At 37.6% G+C, this 20086-nt stretch overlaps 1 long non-coding RNA gene across 1 annotated transcript; it reads left to right on the forward strand.

The window, feature by feature from the left end:
- The first annotated feature begins 3538 nt into the window (after nt 1–3538).
- Nucleotides 3539–14979, forward strand: LOC125314749. The gene is made up of 3 exons (XR_007198178.1): nt 3539–3794; nt 10401–10406; nt 14968–14979. It is a non-coding gene; the product is annotated as an uncharacterized LOC125314749 (long non-coding RNA).
- The last annotated feature ends 5107 nt before the right edge of the window (nt 14980–20086 follow it).

A 20086-nucleotide genomic window follows, 5' to 3' on the forward strand; every position in this document is an offset into this window, starting at 1 on the left:
TCTTTTTGTTCAACTCTTCTCGAAAAAATACGCCAACGGGGCAAATTTAATTTTAATTATCAACCCTCATGAGGCAAATTTTTTTCTACCAAAAAGAGAAATTCAGGACTCCGATCCTCCACCCGCATGTGAAAACTACGCCTTAAAATGCGCCATCAGAGCCTCCATCACCTGCATGTTTCTTGGTTTTGTTCAATGGTCTCTCTATGCGTTGAATGTTGTGATTATAAAGAAGATTTTTTACTTTTTATTCTTTTCTATTTTGGCGGACATAGGAGTGATGAGCGAGGTGGTGGTATAGATAAAGAAGGACAAGAGAATAATCAATGCCCAAGTTGACATCCTAGTAGGGATCGTGAAAGTGTTTTCGCTCTTTGGGTTGGCGATAGCGAGATGGACCTCTAACTAGATTGGCTGCCCGTGCACGATCAGGTTGACGGGGATTTTCTTCTTCATTGGGACCCTCCTCATGGGCTTTGCCCCTAACAATGCCTTACTCTTCGTGGGGCACATTATCGCCCACGTCGGTGTCGGCTTGGCCTTCATGATAGCCCCCGTCCACATTGTTGAGGTATCCCTTGCCTTATCTTGTGGCTTGCTCAATTACTTCCTTGAGGTACTCACTCATATATTTTCTTAATTTTGTAGCACATTTTTCCTTTATTTATTTCTCATTGTTTTTCTCTTTTTCATGTTTAACGGGCTTACGTTATTTTGATTTTTTAGGTGTCCATCAACTTTGGTGCCGTCCTTGGCTACATTTGTAATTATACTACCACTAACCTCAAGCTCAACCTCATTCCACTTTTCGTGGTCGGCCTGGGAGCAATCTCGCCCATCCTACTCGTCATCGGATCCTCGCTATGCCATAATCCACTCGGTGGCTCATCATGTAGGGCCACTATGGTGACGCAAAGCACGTCCTAGCCAAGACCTTCGACTCCGAGGAGGATGTCGCATGTGGCTTGCCAATATAAAGGAGGTTGTTAGCATCCCAAAGGAGTCCAATGATGATGTTGCTTAGATCAACATGTAGAGTAGCATGGAGGACATGTGGCGGGATCTCTACCGTCCGACTCCGTGTATTTTCCACATACTCATATGCGCTATTGGGATCAACTTAATCCAACAGCTCTCTAGCATTGACATCATTCTCCTCCTTAGCTTTCACTTTTTCGAGAAGGCCAACATCACCTCTTCAAACGAAAAGCTCTTCTTGACCATGACAATCCACATTATAAAGACAATTGCTATCCTCATCCACATCTTCTACCTTCGCATGGTCGGGCGGCACGATTGTTGCTAAGCAGCATTGGTGAGATGATCGTCTCGTTCATCTCCCTAGGAATGTGCCTCATTACCTTTTACCATAGAGGCACAAGCCCACATTGGCGATGGCCATGTGCATCCCCTCATTGTTGCTCTACATGACATCCTACCCATCGGCATAGGCCGATCACATGGGTGTATAGCTCAAAATCTTCCTATTGAGGCTGTGTGCACAAGGTCACACAATTGGCGTTGCCATGAACCCGCTGATGAGTGTAGTGTTGTCATTAGTGTTCTTACTGCTATACAAGGTGATTACCCTTGACAAGGTCACTTTTTTTTTCTTGGGATTATATGCTTAGTGTGCATGTTCATTTACATATAAATGTCGGAGACCAAGGGGCTGACGTTAGAGGAGCTGTGATTGTTTTTCGATACATATACCCCATGGGGGACTGCGGCGAGGGAGATAAAGCTACAAAGGAACATTGATGCGATAGAGATAATGACGAGGGTAGACAACGAGGCTTCACCTTAATACACGTACAGTTAATACTACTATGTTTTTCTGAACTAGCTAAATCATCAAGAGTTGGTGGATGTTAGTTTTTGCTATGCTTTCATATTTTTCTTTTTACATGATAAAATATCATTGGTACTTGGCATTAAAACTTAAAGTCTGTTTGTATGGTTTCGTTTAATCTTGTTAATGTTCTTCTCTATGGATGGAATTAAACCCGATCTTGACCATTGCTATGCATGCATGTGTTCACCGCTTGGAAGGGTAGAGAGAATAGCAATATTGTGATCTATTGCTATTTGGATGGATCTATTTGTCTATATCTTTTACTTAGTGTCTTCATCTTTTCCTAAAGCTTGTTTATTTTAGCATGATATCTATTTTGCTTTAATTTACTCCAATAATGTTGATGTTCATTGTCTTGTTTAAATGGAGTAACTATTTTATACGGTCTGATTTGATCAAGGTAAATTATCTACTTACTGTACATTTCATGTGGGGATAACTTGTGTCATCTTGTTAGGCACCACAGTATCCATAAACACATGAAGTACGAAAATAGTGATAGAAGGAATAGCTTTTATTGATTATTTAGGCATTATACTCTCCATGAAAAATGCTACAGAAAGAATGTTGTGCCAATAAATTCTCTTGTCGTGACCTCCCTTTTCCATCCGAAATGGGAAAATGCAATAGGTGTAGGGGTATTACCCAAAAGGGCGGGAACCTCACAAGCCCAAACCTGGCACGATATTGGATTTTTGTTTTTTAATTCTTTAATAACCTAATAGTTCAAGGAGTCGTTATTTAGGGTCGGTTAGAAACCAATAGAGAGGCGAGAGTATCGTTTCTATTTCTATGCAACCAGAGGTTCTAAGTACGGGACTTGATTACACTAATTGTCTAATTATCACCCTTTCGATACTTTTAACTAGTTGGTTGTTTACCTAAGTGACCATGCTATCACCAATACTAAATGATCATGAAAATGTTTTTGTGAGTTTGTTTTCGTTTGAAATCTAAACTAATCTTAACCTAATCTAGAAAGGAAATTAACATATAATTATTTAAAAATAATGCGATAAGTAAACAACCAAGACATTGAAATCGCCTAAAATAAGGCACGAGAAATAAAACACGCTACTATTAAGGTCAATAATATACATAGCTTTATTCTAAGCCCCAGGACAACAACCCTCATGAGCTAAATTCAAATGTAATCTGATTTCTTTATAAAAGATTAACCTCCTAAACTCACAAAAAAAGGTGCTCACTAAAACTCTTAGATTAAATGCGTGCTAACTACATAAAATTAAGCTAAATCTAGAGCTAAAATCTAACAACTTAATTAAGACCTTTATTTCTAATCAAGTTTCTAATTTTTTGAATTTTTTATTTTTTATAATTAATTTTTAATGTTTTGATATTCGAACATTATTTTTACGCGGAAAATAGTGACCGAGCTCGGTCTTGCTCGAATGTGGACTAAATTAGCACCGCTTCGGCTCAATTAGGCGAAGCTCCTGTTAGCTCTTAAACTCTTAAAAACCCATTACACAAAAGTTCTAGCCCAGGTGCATCTAATTTAAACCAAGCTCAGATCTACTACAATATAGCACCAAGCCCATTTTCCTATTCTTCTAAACCATAAACGCCTGCACTAAGCCTCTTTGTTTTTTATTTGTTTTTATTTGTTTTTATTTCTTTTGTTTATTATCACTTCTCCTTTTTATCCCATCGTTTTCTTTAACCCAAGGGAGTTGGGTGCTGATATGATAATTATGGAGCATGCAGAATAACAAATAACATGCTGTCTGGGGTGCCATGGAGAATTACAACGTTGGAAGAGAGAAGAGGAAGCAGCTCCTTCTAATGTTATCTCAGCATGAGACTGACCCGCTTGAAGTTTGGGCACAACCCACCAACTCAAAGTATTCCTCCGGTTTTCTTCAGTTAATCGATATTATAAATATGTTTATTGGAATATTGCATGTAGTGGATTTTTGTTCTCATTATAGCCATGTTTGCACTTGATTTCAGGAAAGGTAGATTTCCCCTCAAAATAACCCCTGATGGTGGATTGAATATGCAAGAATTTCCTTCTTTGTGCATCCTCGTATTGTTTTGTCCTTGGTCTCAATATTCAGGACAAACCCTCATTTGCAGCAGGAGTAACTCAGTTGATTGTTGTGACCATCCGAAAAAATCAGAAGTTGAGGGACTTCTAAGTCCAAAGACTTAGCTTGAGCTCTCCCAAGCTCTACCCATCTCAACTTGGGGTTTGATTATCATGTCAAATTCATTTCATTAAGGAGTTTTCACTAATCCTTTTGGTAGGTTGATTAGACATTAAGTATAGTACAAGAGAGTTAACCTTACTTTTACGAACCAGAAATTAAATTGGTTCAGAGATTTGGTTAAGCCAAATTATGCTAATGCCCTTGGATTAATTTTATGGCATATTTCCTAACATGTGAGGCATTTATGCGGGTGCACAACCATTGAATGAAACATGCAATAAACCAAAAACATTAAACTAAATTGCATCAAGGCAATAATTCACACTCAGGTAAAAATCAAGAAATAAAAAAATGAGTAACCTAACCATGATTTCTGAGTCCCAATTTAAATTAGAGCTAGGATATATGCAATGCATGCAATGTGAAACTAATTCTAAATTATAGTCTACATGACCTACTCTATCATGGCATGCAACCTTATTAAGTTAACTTAAGACATATAATTGACTAAATGATATGCAAGGGATATTTTTGGTTAAATTCGAAATTAAGAATTAATGTGAATTATAAAGTTGGGTATTATCTAAATTGAAAATTGGAATTAACCTAGCTTAAATCCCGATTTAAATCGAAATATTATCTTAACTATAAATAATATCATAACATGAAGATTCTATCCAAATAAACTAACATATCCTATCAGGAAAGTGTAAATTGCGTCCTATCCAAAACTATCCTCATCTTGTTAGGAAAGATTAAATTTAAATTCTATCTTAAAGCTAACAATTTAAATGTTTTTGGTATTTTCAAATTAGGAAAGAATCAAACTAAATTGCTATCTACAACAATAGATGACCATTGAATGCAACCAAATCAACATCAGATATTACCCGCATAAATCAAATTACGTCAAATTAACAGCAGAAATTTAAAAGCACCCAGCCAATCCAAATTTGGAAAGGGGTAAAATCGACGAACCGTGATTTTCCGTGCAATCGCTAAGTCTGAGTCTCTCTCTAGTAGTAGATTGAACTGTCCATTTGAGCACATTGTTAAATTAGGAAAATCTCCTAATTCGTGTGGCCCCTAAAATCCCAAGAGATAATGCACGGTAAATAACAGTAATTTAAATTAGACAATAATCAAATCAAATGTATAAGATTTTTACCTAAATTGGAACGCATCAAGCAGCTCGGCTGGTCACCTGTGGTGTGTCTCGCAGTGGCCGCCGTTGAGTGCTCGCGACAACACTCCCGGAAACAATTTACTGTTTTCCATCAGTGTTGTTGATCGGAGGGCTACGTCGGCCTGACTCCTCGCGGATCACAGTAAGATCGTGGCTCGGCTCTTTCTTGCTGGTGCGGGACGCTTTGCCTAGGTTTGTAGGTGAAGAGGCAGAGCCGGGATACAGGGACTAAGCTAAACTGTGGCCCACCAAGGTAGCACGGAAAGGATATGCAGAACTGCCGGAAGGACGAAAAGTAACAACATCGAATCCGGGCAGAGGACAAGCGTTAGGGGGCTACCGGAGTGGCGGCACTGCAATGGTTCAGTGCAGGAGCGACGTTGGGATGCCGTGGTTGTCGCTAGAAATCATCTGGGTGGCTGCGGAACCGCTGATGTTGCTGATGAGACCAGTCTATAAGATCGCGCTCAGGAAAACACCGAAAAAATCCGGACGCCACGAAATCGATGGAACTGAAAGGGAGGCGTCAGAATGAGAACCAAGAGGGGCAAACCCTCTCGCTGTCTTTTGGAAAAATTTTGAACCTTCGTGCGTAAAGGATGTATGGAATGTGCTCCTCCTGGATGTGGACGTACGTCTGTCTTCTCTCTTCCCCCTCTCGCTGTCTTTTCCTTTCGAGAGAGAGAACCCTCTGATTCTGCAGGACGCGACTCTCTTCCTTTCTTCGTTGCCCCTCTTGTGGACCCTCAATGAATGGATTTATAGGTAAAGTCTAGGGTTTTTATCTTCCTCTGGCAGATTTTGATCATTTCAAACGAAATATCCAGCTTCGAAAAAAAAAAAAAAAAAACAAAAAATAAATGAAAAATCTAAATATCCAGCTTAGACCAAAATATAAAAAATAAAAAAAAAAGCGAAATATCCAGCTTTAATTACTCCCCAAGTTTGCCTTTTCTATCTGACCAAAAAAAAAAAAAATGTTTGCCTTTCTAAAATAAATCGATTTCTCTCATTGGCATTTAAGTTTCACAATATTCGACCCCGTCTAGTATCCCATGGGCTTGGCAAAAAATAAATGCTCTTATGGGTTCAGTCCAGTTAATTAAATTAAGTTCAAAAACATTCAGTCAAATCACCCATCGCCGGTTCAATGCAATTATATGTGTGTATTATACTAATGCGAAAGCTCCCAATATCTATATGCAATCTAACTAATATTTCTTATTAAGAGGTCGAGGTTGATCCCTAATTTTCTATGCAGTGAATCACTAAATAAGCCATCAAAGTTTAGGTGTCAACACTAATTCGGGTTTGTGAAGTTTATCTTATTTAAAACACACTGCAGTCAAACCGAATATATGTTGAAGTAAGTGTTGAACATTGTCTACATTGGACTTAGATTTCTTGAATCCTAAGAATGGGATAACTTAAAAACAATTCTCAAATCACAATCTGCGGATTGTGTTATGAATTTAAAAGCTATTGAAATTAGTCGGAAGTGTTGAGAGCAAACTTATAAGATTATTTCCAAGCAGCCACGTAGTTTTCTTGTTTCTCTTAAAATGGACAGATTTATTTTGGCACAAGTATTAAAACATGTAGTTTGTGTTTTCGTCTAGGCTGGCTGAAGGGCGAAACCGTAACTATTGAGAGAACCTCCTTTTGAATATTTTGATTATGACAAAACTATCCTATTTAAAAAAAAAAAACTAGTTAATGCTCTAAAATACTTTGTTGTCGGTATAACACGGGAATGAAAAAGCTTACCTTGTTCCAAACCTAGTGTTTAGACTTAGATGTAGTCGTCATATATTTGCTTCTAAATAAGTTAAATCATATTATTCAGATTGAGTGAAGATTCAACTATCATCTTTGAAGAAGACATGCGTGAAATATCAACAAGGACTTTATCAAGCTCATATTCACTGTTCTAGTCTATTCAAATTCAAGAGACTCTTCTACTTTGAAGACTGTTTCTGAATTATGTTCGGATTCTACAATATACTTTTTCCAGATTTTGAAACCCACGTTGGCAAGTGTCCATTATGGCTTCGATATTTATGGAAGTTTGTAATCTTTGAATGACAAAATTATTCTACGTCAAATTAGTAGAATATCTTTGATTGGAAATTACTTTCCATGGGATAGGAAAACTTCCATATCTGAAGAACTCTACTTACGGGAACCGAAGATTCGGTTGTACGAGCGACCGAATTTGAAGGGTTCGGATTATGCACAATAGCTATCAAATCTCTTTAGATACAGTCTCTTCTAATCAAGATTGATAATGTCTAATCAGCTATTGAAGGGTGATCCTTCAGAGGACCTTTACAACGGCTAGTTCAAGGTTGAAGGAGTATAAAATGAGATCCATGGTGTTGCTTGCGGTGTGCAATCGGTACTAAGGATTCCAAAGTGCTAGAGTGATTCAGATTCATACTTGTTTTCGTGAGCTAAAACATCTTTCTTTGAGAGGTTTTATAAGAATGTGAGAGTGAAATCATTTGTAACCTTCCAATGATTCATCTAGTGAAATCCAACTTATTGGCTATCGGGGTAGGAGAGTGGACTTAGGCTTGATTTTAGTCAAACCAATATAAATCTTGTGTGCAATTCTCTCAAACTCTAAACTCCTTTTGTCATGTTTAGAATATTGCACATTTTTGTGCTGAATTACTTGTTGGACTTTATTCAGATTCTGAATTGGTGGTCTATTTGACTTGTTTCATTTAATTCTGCAATTAATTGTCAAATTTATTTAGAATCATCTATTCAAATAGAAAACAGTTCTTATGCCAAACAAATGCTGAATTATTTTACTAACTACAGAATAATGAGAAAATTATAGACGGCTTCAAATATCAATGCATATTGATATAATATAAATACGTTTAATTGATTCTGAATAGAAGACGCATAACGACTGCAATAAGTTATGCAAAAGCAACTCAAAAAGAGCTACAATTCACTCTAACTTCCTGGTATTTTAGCATGATATGAGCACCTCAATAATATCTCGCGAGTGTGATATGTGATCATATGAATATTTATGTACATAAATTCTTGTCATTTACAGGAGATAAATGTGCTGGAATAAAAATGATCGTTGAAGACGATGGTATTTACCATATAAACATAAGCGGGATTGAAGTGACCTGAGAAGGGGAGGCTTCGTATGCATCGAGGAGGGCCATGAAGGATTTGGATTCGTTCTTGAGAGCGGGTTAAAGAAAATGGATTGCAAATGAGTTTGCAAAACATATGTATTGGTTAGGTTAGAACAGGCTATTGTTACTTGTAACTAATGTGTTAATCTAATTTCATGACGTGAAGTTGAAGAAGACGACCATGATGATCTGGCCTATCGTCTTGTGGCCCTCCCCCATCCGAGCCAGCTCTCAGAGGCACCATGCGCTCGATGCATATTTCTGTGATAGGGAATGACAACCTTGGAACGCTTGATTGCGTGGGTAAAGCGGCTACTCAATATCCTCTCCAGGGACGAGTTCCTCATCGTCCATGAACATGCAGATCCCCATATGGCGGAAGCTTTAGTAGAGATGACTAACAAAGGCGGAACCAGGATCTGACCCTCTGAAGCTTAAGTACATTTCGTATTTGTAAGAACTCTTGATGTCCATTGCCTCCATCTACTTAAAAAATGTGTATGGTTTTGTGTGTGTGGCCTTTGTCTCTCAGTTTCGTCTCTCTTCGTTCCTCTATGTCAGTGATCCATCTCCCAGTTCTTCCTATGGGGTTTCGACATTTCTTTCGTAGATCAAATCCCTTACACAGGATCAAGCACAACCTTGACAATTTCTATTTTAATATTTGTTTGAACATGCTGGCCCTCCCCTCTGGCTGGTCAGTGAATCTGGTGGTCGGCTAAGGAAGAAGGAAGGGAAAAAAAGAGAGAAAATACAAGGAAAAATAAAAATATAAAAAATAGTAACAAATTCAAAAATATATTAAAATATTATTAACAGCTGTCCAAGTTTGCACCGATCGCACTACATAGGACAATTGGTGTTCATGTCAACAATTTCCAGATAAATTGGCTCGATGAGCTGAATTGGCACAAATATAAAAGGTTTAGAACTCAATTGGCAAAAAAAAAAAAAAAAAAGGTAGAGGAGTGAACTGACACAATTGCAATAGGTTTAGAAATTTTTTTTGGGTAATTATCCCATTAAAAAAATCCTCAAACCTTTGGTCAAATAAAGATAAAGAGCTCAAGTTACTAGCGAGTCAAATCTGATACTAGCGGCACTCGTCTGAGGTCATGTGTAGGGTCATGAAACCTTAGGTCGCACGACCTTAGACGAAACTCGCCAATGCTTACGCCACCACCAGCCATCAAAGTTGGGCTCACTTGGAATGTTGGGCGAGGTGAAAATGGTGAGGGTAAAGACAGAATTTGTCTTGTACAGGATCATGCGAGAGGTGCCCTATGGAGTTAAGGGATTGGAAAGTCTCCGGTTCAGTAGACGTCTCTAGGGAAGCAGCAAGATGAGCCTTGTTTGATTGTCGACGAGAGATTGCAGAAGTTTATCAAGAGAAAAGTTGGAAAAAAACAAAACAAATTAGCATTCTGAAAATGCTTCGAAGCTCATAACTAGGTTGGATTTTCATTGGGCCAATGGCATTGGAAATGCAATCACATCTCCACAAAGGTTTAAAAAATTTTATCAAACACCATTTGCATCTATCCATGGGCCTTTAGAGCCCCAAAACCCATTTGCAAAGTCGAATCAATCGTAGAACAAGTGTAATATCCGTCATATCCTCCGGTTAATGTTTGTCAATGACAAAGTTGGGATGCAATTATTGTATCTTTCCTATATTCACATATCAAATATTAGTCCATTTATAATTTGGTGGCCCATTTTGAAACGAGTTACCAACGTTCTTAGGAAGCCCGTCAAAAATTTAATCCACCACAAACAAGAATCAAATGAGCTTTGGCTTATATATCTTCTTATCTCTTAACCTCGTTTAAGTGGTATTCCTCGACTTTTTTTGTGTCTTACTCAAGTTCTTTTTCTTCCCTTTGAGCTTCATGAACCATTTTCAGCATTTGCAATTTTATTGATTCCTTAATAACATAAAACTATTGTCATCGCCTAAATATCTAATAGACTAATACCATGCGCATCAAGTTTGGTTGGTTTAGATGGCAAAAGAGTTTGTTGTTTTCCTTGTAGTTTCGGATTCAAGTCTTGTTGAAAGCATTATAGAAATAAAACTTTGGATACCCCAAGCATAAATGGTGAATTGCAACTTTAAGATTGCCCGGGAAAATAGACCAATCAATCAAGATGCACGAAAGTTGGCACGGAGACGACCTAACCGCTAAACCTTCAAAGAAAAAGAGTGGGGTTGTGAATGTCTATTTTGTTCATTTCTCATCTCCTGTTCTCAACTAATTCCTTTTCAGGTTATTTGTGCAACATTATTATTCTTTTCACTCTTCAATTGTCACTTTAGACATTTTTAAATAAAGATTTCTGTCATTTATGTTCTCATACATTATCCCCACACCAATATGCCAACTTATTCTTTCAACTACATGAAACAGAATATCAAATGGAAGCTTATAGAAGAACATATATTCATGCATGGTGAATATTTTTAGTGATCTTCTGAAAAATGATGAAACTCTTTTTGGGTAAGTTTCTAGCAGGCCTTTCTTTACTTAATTAGTGTTGCCCTTACCCTCCTTCGTTTCTCCAAATTTAACTGTATAGGTACCCTCGACATCATCCCAAAATTTATGCTATTTTTATCAAAGTTGTGAAGTTGTTCAATGTAGGCCCATCCCATTATGCGAGCTACATTGTTTGCAATTTTGCAAACGAATGTAGGAATGTCAAGACATTTGACAAAAGATTACTCATGAAGATTTCCAAAAGTGATTTTTGATTGGGCCTTAGTTCTAAGCATCAATTCATATGGGCCGGAGTGTTGGATTGAGTGTTATAAGGCCTCTATAACTGGATGACTCCACGTTCTAAGAAAACCTTTAGCTTTTGGTATGTTTTCCAAATATTACATACGAGTACAAATGGATACTATATTATATTGGGATAAAATTACTTTCGCATTTAAATTACTTGATACATATATATATGTTTGGAGTAATCTAGATGTGATCAAATTGCCCAGTTGAACTCTCTTATAATTCCAACCAAAAAAAAAAAAAAAAACTCTCTTATAATCAACTTAATGCACAACAAATTAAAATTGTTGCTTTAATTTCTCCAATGATTCAAAATGCTAGGCAATCAAATGGTATGCTTAAAATTAATTTGATTTCCAACTCCTAAAACTTTTATTTTATTCGATATTTGATGATGCTTGATATGTCCCGAATAGTTAAAAAATGATCTAAGAGGTGGGATGAACCGGGGGGAAAAGCAATTCCCAAAAATTCTGCTTTGAAACTTCCCCATTCCCATTGCGCACTCTCTCTGTCAGTCTTGAACTTGACGTTTCTCTGACTCAATTTGAAGACTTTTCAGTTCTTCAAGAACATCATTATGTTATTGTTGTTCCCTTGCTCCTTTACTTTTCTACTTTACAATGAGAGAAGTCCAGGAAGCTAACCAATCCATTCTAAACAATTTGGTGGAAATGTATTTAGTGTTCTCTTGACACGACCAAGACTTTTGTGGGGGATTCTTTGTAACCTAAGAATCAACAACAAATAAATCAGGGAGATAAAGTTATTTAAATGATGTGAGGATGGCGATGTCCGTGTCGACTACATCATCAAGAGATTGACCGCCACCAGTGACAGGGATGTTTATTGACTTAGGAACCTTTGTTTAGGATTTTTTTTTTTGGTCACGCATGGTATATATAAATTTTTCGGCTTAATTAATCTCTACTAATGCATGAAAATTGCTCCAAATAATACACTACAATCATTTACAATGATCTCTTCAAACACGCACAGGCTTATCGACAAATGTCTCTTCTTTAACAAAGATCACCCAATTGTGAAGTTTATCTAGGAAATATTTTCCATTTGCATTCACACATTTTGGAAAGAGCTGCTAAATTAACTTCGCTTTTAGGTGAAGGAACTGCCTTACTAATAATAGAGATCTAATCGGAAGATATTTTGATTTATAGTCCTGCTAATGTAATTTCCATTACATATGGTATATCAGTCCATTTGTCCTTGTATATTAGGTAAAGGTTTCATCTACAATATGACAGGTGTCTCCTAATTGTTACTCTAAGCGGGAGATTTTGTAATTCGAACTCAGGATCTTTCACGCCCAAATCAAGAGTTAAACCACCAAGTTAATCCCCTAGTTGGACAAAAAAAAAAAAAAAAACACACTTGGAGCGCGTTTGGTGACTCGGATAAGGACCCAATAGAATAAAAACTGTTTTACCCGGCGTTTGGTGACACATTTTGGATGGAATAAACACGGATGTGTTAAATAAACAGTCGCGATAATCTACCCTGCCTCTAGGAGTTATCCCACCTCGATTTGATTTAAAAATTTTAAAAGAGGAGAAAAAAACCAAGAGAGCATATACGAAAATATCTTGCGTATATGCTTGGAAAACCAGTGGGGCCACCATGCTGCTGCTTTCAACCACAACTTAGCTGTTGTCCATGGTGGTCGCATGAAAGATTTACTGTCTGTCGTCAATGCAATGGCCAGGTTTCCGTAGTTTTGGCCACGACGCCAGCGCTGTTGCCTTCCTTCGACAACCACTAGCAGCAGTTACACCTCACGGAGACAGTAACCACTACATGCTGTTGCATCTCAGATGTCCTCTCACGAGCTAAATCTTATCCCCCTCATGGTTAGCAACCCTGTCATGGTGGTCGCCTTCAGAAACCGCGACCACCACACGTGGTCGTCAATTGATATACAAAGTACGTCAGGTTTTTTTTGTTCTAATAATATTTATTTGTTGTTATTATTTGTTTAGTCATAAGTTAGAATATATCCGAACATCTAGCAAACAAGACATAGGATATAACAAGTCTCTTGCCATTTTAAGCCTATCTTAATCTAATCCTAACAACCAAACACAATATGGGGATTTAGACTTTCTTGATCTACACGGGATGTGGGTTTGAAAGTTCAACTAAGAGTGCGTTTGTTTGAAGGAGAACTATTTTTAAGAAATTGTTTTTTAACTTTCCGGTATTTGGAAAACAAAAATTTAATCGATCTAAGAAAAACGTTTTTCATTGACTGAAAACAAGAACTTTAGAATGGGGAAAACAACTTTCCATTTTGGAAAAACGGAAATCACTTTCTCTAAACCACAAAACAAGTGAAAACTATTCATTTTCCTGGAAAATCATTTTCATAGAAAATAATTTCCTTTATCGAGAAGTTTTGACTGAACATTCCCAAATTTGAAGAGGTCGAATCTTGGAAATTATCTTCTGGAGTCTGGACCAACGTGCTTCACGAGCCAGACCAATGCTTTGCATGATATTAAATAATAAATACTGCTCTAATACGTAAATTATAGCCAATATTAAACAATCAGTCCCAAATCATTTCAACGGGATACCGCTTATTCAACTCTCTCGGAAAGGAGTTTATTACAAACATATATGTCATGTACACTTCGATAGGGTAGAAACATCTATATTGGCTAGTTTAAGACACTTGTTTAAGCTGATCTACTGAAAAAAAAAATTATGGTCATTTTTCTCGATGTTATGCAAGGGTTTCTTTTTTGGTGGCAAATTCTTCAAAAACAATTCCATCTTCTACAATAGAATCCGATAAGATTTTCAGTAGGTAATCATATAATACATATTCTCTTGTATAAATGTTTCATTGAAATAATAAGTCACCATTGATATCGATCCCTCTAAAATCTCCATATGTTCAACATTCCCTCTATTCAAGCATTCTCCTTAATCTTGGTTCTAAATCTATTCCTCGCACACATATTTTCTTTTTGAGCTAGAAAATGTCAATCTTCGAACAATTTCATCATATGTGATGGAGTTGAGAAAACTTAACGATAACACATGTACAAGCAATAGTAAAGGGGCTGAGGTCGAGCCGAGTCGACATATTTCGAGCGTTATCATTAGCAGGGAGTCAATCTACCCTATTTTACTTATTTTCTTAATTTTTTTTTTGTAATCTAGGATCCGCCGGTCGTAATCGGGCCAACTCACTAACCACCCTTTGGGCGGGGTGAACGCCCTTTCCGACGGCGACTATACCCGGAGGGAGACTAGCCCCGCTACTCACCAGCAATGACCCCCCACTTAAGTCTAAGAAACGTGTTGGGAGAGTTTCGAACCCCCGACTATCGACAAAGGGTTCAATTATCATCAAACATACCATGCCCGTTGTAGGTTTATTTTCTTAAATTTTTGTTTTCAAATTGATCTATTATCTAAAATTTTTTGTTGGGGGGGCTGAGTTGGATGTTACAGATTGTGGTAATCACTTTACATATCACTTCATTAGAAAAAATAATCGCATTTTGATTCGACTGCATCAATTTCTATGGAAAGACTTTGAAAAATTTAAGGGTTATGTTGCCCCGTTCTTGATCAAACGAAACTTCCTCGACATAGCTCGAAATTGAATATATTATCATATTATAATCGAAACTCAATGAAGTGTTTGTAAAATGCGTGAAGTTCAATGTGTAGGTATTATTGCTTTTTGTTCAGAATTTGGCCAAGGGACTTTGAGAAAATGCAAATACCTTTGGGCTAAAGGCCTTTTTCAAAATGCAAGTAGTGTTTGGTAAAGTGTATTTATGTAGGTACTTTGCTAAGGAGAAGATTTGAGATGGAATTGATCTTCCCAAAGTGAGTCAAAAATGCCAAACACCATTTGCATTTGGCCAAGGGATTTGGAGCCCCAATGCTTATTTGCAATGCTGAACCAAACAGACCCTATGTCGATATAAAAAAATTTGGTAAGGAGTATTCTTTTTCTTTGTCGGAATAGAAGATGGCATCTTGGCATTACAATATCTTCCCAATCTGACAATTCATGGTGGTAGGATTTGTGACTTTCTCGTCACATCACTAAGAAAAATTATTTCTAAATTGAGCACTGTTTTCATGTCTTGACCCTGATTGTACAGTCCGTGCAAAGTCCCTAATTTTCTTGACTAGACCAAGACTTTCTTTGGTGTCAATTAACCCTCCAGAAGAAGCAATAAAGCAACTTTTGTTGGTGATCAATTTTGCACGTAGAGAACGTGGACACCTCAAATAACGCCAATACATGACGGGATAAAGTAGCATATCAACTGACACCATCATAACGTAAACTAAAGGCATTTTCTTGACTTACTAACATGTTCAAAAGTCTCCTATCTAGGTTTTTTTTTTAAGGTCCTTCTATGCATTTTTATATTTAAGGGACAATACTTATTAAAGACATGTATGGTCTGAAACAGGAAAATCAGTAGTAGAAGAAGACTAATGAGGACGCTAGTTGTCTTTGATACTCATTGTTGGCCTTCACTCAACTGGTCGATGGACTTCTTGAAGGTTTATATTCGAAGAGATTGGCGATCTTCCGATGCGCATGATTTTTGATTTTCTAAATCAATTACCTAAAGAAACACGCTTGGCACAGATAGAGTCCATGATGAAATTGTAAAGCAATTGAACTTTACGTGCAATAGTAGTATAAGAGGCAACGATAATGACGTCATATGCATGCATCATGGTTCATGCCAGAGACCTCAGAAAATTGACTTCATCAAATGCAAATTTCTTAATTTGTGCACTATAGGAATCGGTCATATATTTATATTGGCGAGAGTACGTGGAATGGTCGTGAGATTTGATCTGTAATTGAGTTTTGATTACTTTTAAACGTGATTAGCAGCAGATGGAGACATGGACGGGTTAGTTGGGAAGCGTCCGTCAAAATTGATAATTCGTACGTCGAGGACCATGCATTTGTCTTGTCTTTTGGACTGGTCAGAAGTATGTTTCACGTTTTATACCGTGTGAAAAGGATTTTCATGGGGCCTTATGGGACAGGAGCATTGTCCCATGTCTTACTATGCACAAATCATGCTGCTTATATGTCTAATTTCTTCGAATGGGAAGACCGTCTAGATCTCTAGTGATGTGACGTTTCAAGCAGACGAGGCGATACCTCATGGATTCTATCTTAATAAAATCTGGGCCAAAGGGCATACTTTGAATAGATGGATTGAAGTTTTTCCTGAATTTCTGCATAATGAGCAGGAAGGATCTTGAATGTGAAATAACCTACGCAGGTGAGCTCTATAGGGCAAGACATTAGTCTTTGTCCTCTAAAACACCATCATGTGCCTCTCATAAACTCTAGCTTTCCAGATTTTGTTCCAAATTTCGGAGTTAGGGTCATTCCATTGGCAACTTGATGAGCAGATTTAACAGTGGAATTTCATCAATAGCTGGCTACCAGATCGGCTTATCCCTCCAAATGGAGGTTGGAACCTGAATCTGAAGAATGGCTTGTATTGACTGTTTACTGTCCAAGTTCATTTGCTTTAGAATAGGATCTTTATCAACAAAACAAGGAAAATGATTTGGTACATGTGGAATCCAAGGGTGATTATCGACCTCAATTGACTTACCATTCCCCCACTTGATAAAGAGTGTGTCCATGTGGCCTTCCATAACTGAGATGCTGATGCCTTAACTAACCTGATGACGGGGTGAAGTAGCATATCGACTAACAGCATAGCATCATCACGCAAACTAATGGCATTTTCTTGACTTATTAACACGTTCAAAAGTCTCCTATCTAGGGTTTTTTTAAGGTCCTTCTATGCATTATTATGGTTAAGGGACAGCACATGTTAAAGACACGTATGGTCTGAAATAGGAAAATCAATTAAAGACGAAGACTAATGAGGACGCTAGTCGTCTTTGATACTCATTGTTGGCCTTCACTCAACCATTAGATGGATTTCTTGAAGATTGATATTAAAAAAGGTTAGCGATCTTCCGACATGTGTGATTTTTGATTTTATGAATAAATTGCCTCAAGAAACACGCTTGTCACGTGCAGAGTCCATGATGAAATTATAAAGCCATTGAACTTTACGTGCAATAGTAGTATAAGAGGCAACGGTAATGACTTTGTATGCATGCATCACACGGTTCATGCTAGGGACCTCAGAAATCTGACGTCATCCAATGCAAAGGTCTTAATTATAGTGCTCCATAGGAATCCGTCATATATTTATATTGGCAAGAGCGCGTGGAATGGTTGTGAGATTTGATCTGTAATTGAGTTTTGATTACTTTTAAACACGATTTGCAGCAGATGAAGACATGGAAGGATTAGTTGGGAAGCGTCCATCAAAATCGATCATTCGTGCTTCGCGAACCATGCATTTGTCTTGTCTTTCAGATTGGTCAGAAGTACGTTTCACGTTTTCTATAGTGTGAAAAGGATTTTCATGGGCCCTTATGGGACAGGAGCATTGTCCCATGTCTTAGTATGCACAAATCATGCTGCTTATATGTCTAATTTCTTCAAAAGGGAAGACCGTCGAGCTCTCTAGTGATGTGAAGTTCCAATCAGATGAGGCGATACCTCATGGACTCTGTCTCAATAAAATCTGGGCCAAAGGGCATACTTTGAATAGATGGATTGAAGCTTCTCCTGAATTTCCACATAATAAGCAGGAAGGATCTTGAATGTGAAATAACCTACGCAGGTGAGCTCTACGGGAAAACACCATCTTATGCCTATCATAAACTCTAGCTTTCCAGATTTTGTTCCAAATTTCGGAGTTAGGGTCATTCCATTGGCAACTTGATGAGCGGATTTAACCGTGGAATTTCATCAATAGCCGGCTGCCTGATCGGCTTATCCCTCCAAATGGAGGTTGGAACCTGAATCTGAAGAGTGGCTTGTGTTGACTGTTTACGGTCCAAGTTCATTTGCTTTAGAATAGGATCTTTATCAACAAAAGAAGGAAAATGATTTGGTACATGTGGAATCCAAGGGTGATTACCGACCTCAATTGACTTACCATTCCCCCACTTAATAAAGAGTGTGTCCATGTGGCCTTCCATAACTGAGATGCTGATGCCTTAACTAACGTCATGATTCCAAAAATTGGATCGCTGGGGATATTTTCTCTCAAGGGCTGGAGCCCATAATTTGTCTCTATCTTGTATCAGTCCCTAATCCAGTTTGAGGATCAAAGCATAGTTGAAATACCTAGTTTGTCTAAAACCTAGTCCACTCCTTTTTTTAACTTTTTATTTTTTATTTTTTTTGGTCGAACACTACTTTTTTACTTTATAAACAAAATGTTCCAACAGTTATGTCCAACCTGTTTTATTAAGATTGCGTAGCATATATGGAACTACTCTGAACAACCGATCGAATGTACAAAGCTCTAACCGCCCAAGACAAGGTCTTTCTTTTCCAAGGACTAAGTTTGTTATCAACCTTCTGTTCAAGAAATTGGTAGCTAGCCCTGCCATTTCCGGGTTTGAAGAGAGGGTTGCCAAGGTACAATGCATCAGGATCTGTCTTCTTCATGTGGAGTTCATCCATGCAGAACTTTTTCATGCTTATGGAAGTGTTTTTTTTTTTTTAAAGAAGAAAACAGACGAATTTGGATGATGCAAGCTCTTATCTGACCAAAGAACGGGGAAATAACATCATGTCATCAGTGTACATCCTGTGTGATAGATGGATTGAACGAATTTTGTTGTGCTCAGATGCACGATACTACAAAAATGTGAATACTTGTATCGCTTGATAAGAGGAAATTAACGTTTTTACCCATTCACACATTTGAAACTCATAGCCCAGCTAAGGTAAGATAACTAGCCCTCAACCAATTGCGTTTAATCTTTACAATTCTCTTATGCATGGTAGTCAAAAAGTAATACCATACTTAAAATTTTTAACCGAGTTCGCATAATATCCTAACTTACTCATTAGGGAGATTTTTTTTCTAAATTAAGATTAGAATGTAAAATCTAACCATACAAAAACAATGTAAATTTACAAAGAAGATGATCGCGTTATTTTGATTTTGATTTTTTTTTACTGAAGGAATATCTGGTTTAAGGATGATAAATCGAAATCTGTATGTCAATAAATTGGAGTGTGAGGCCAAAGTCTGGCCTAACAATACCACATTGTGATTACATCTAATTGATTCGTGGAGTTGCATGTTATGTTATGAGCTTATAGGAAGCCGGATCTCTGCGTTTGTATTCCTATATTAGGAAAAAAATAAGAAATTTAATTGCCAGTCTTGGACTTCAAGCCAACATGATAAATAAAACTAGATAATATTGATTAGAAGGCCTACTTACCAGCTAAGAATTGTATGACTCCCTTCGAGAGAATGTGTTTTTGAAAGGAAGAGCGGACACATGAAGCGAGACCTGCCGACTTTTCATGCCTCCTTTTTGATAATATCTCTCGGATAGCGGCCAGATTTTTCACACTGGTCAAACTTCAAAGTTTATATCCATAATTCAACCATTGCCCCCCATTAAATAAAGTTCGATTACGATTTCAATCTTCAACTCGTTCAACTGATAATTTGTTCGATCCACGAATTTATCCCTCTTTTCTCTGGTCGGCTCCAACCCATTTGAAGATTTCCTACTGTCCAACGGAATAATTTAATAAAGTTGAATTGTCATGTCTATGTGAAACGACCATTTCACACCGAGTTTGGTCACGAAGAATCAAATTGCACGCCATTTTCATTTATTTATTTCTTTTTTGATGATCCATGATCCACCGGTCATAATCGGGCTTCGCCCTTTCCGACAACGACTATACCTAGAGGGAGGCTGGTCCCTCAGCCCACCAGCAAGGGCCCCCCACTTAAATCCGAGAAACGCGTTGGGAGAGTTTC

The sequence above is a fragment of the Rhodamnia argentea genome, chromosome 4, assembly GCF_020921035.1.
Source record: "Rhodamnia argentea isolate NSW1041297 chromosome 4, ASM2092103v1, whole genome shotgun sequence".
NCBI lineage: Eukaryota > Viridiplantae > Streptophyta > Magnoliopsida > Myrtales > Myrtaceae > Rhodamnia > Rhodamnia argentea.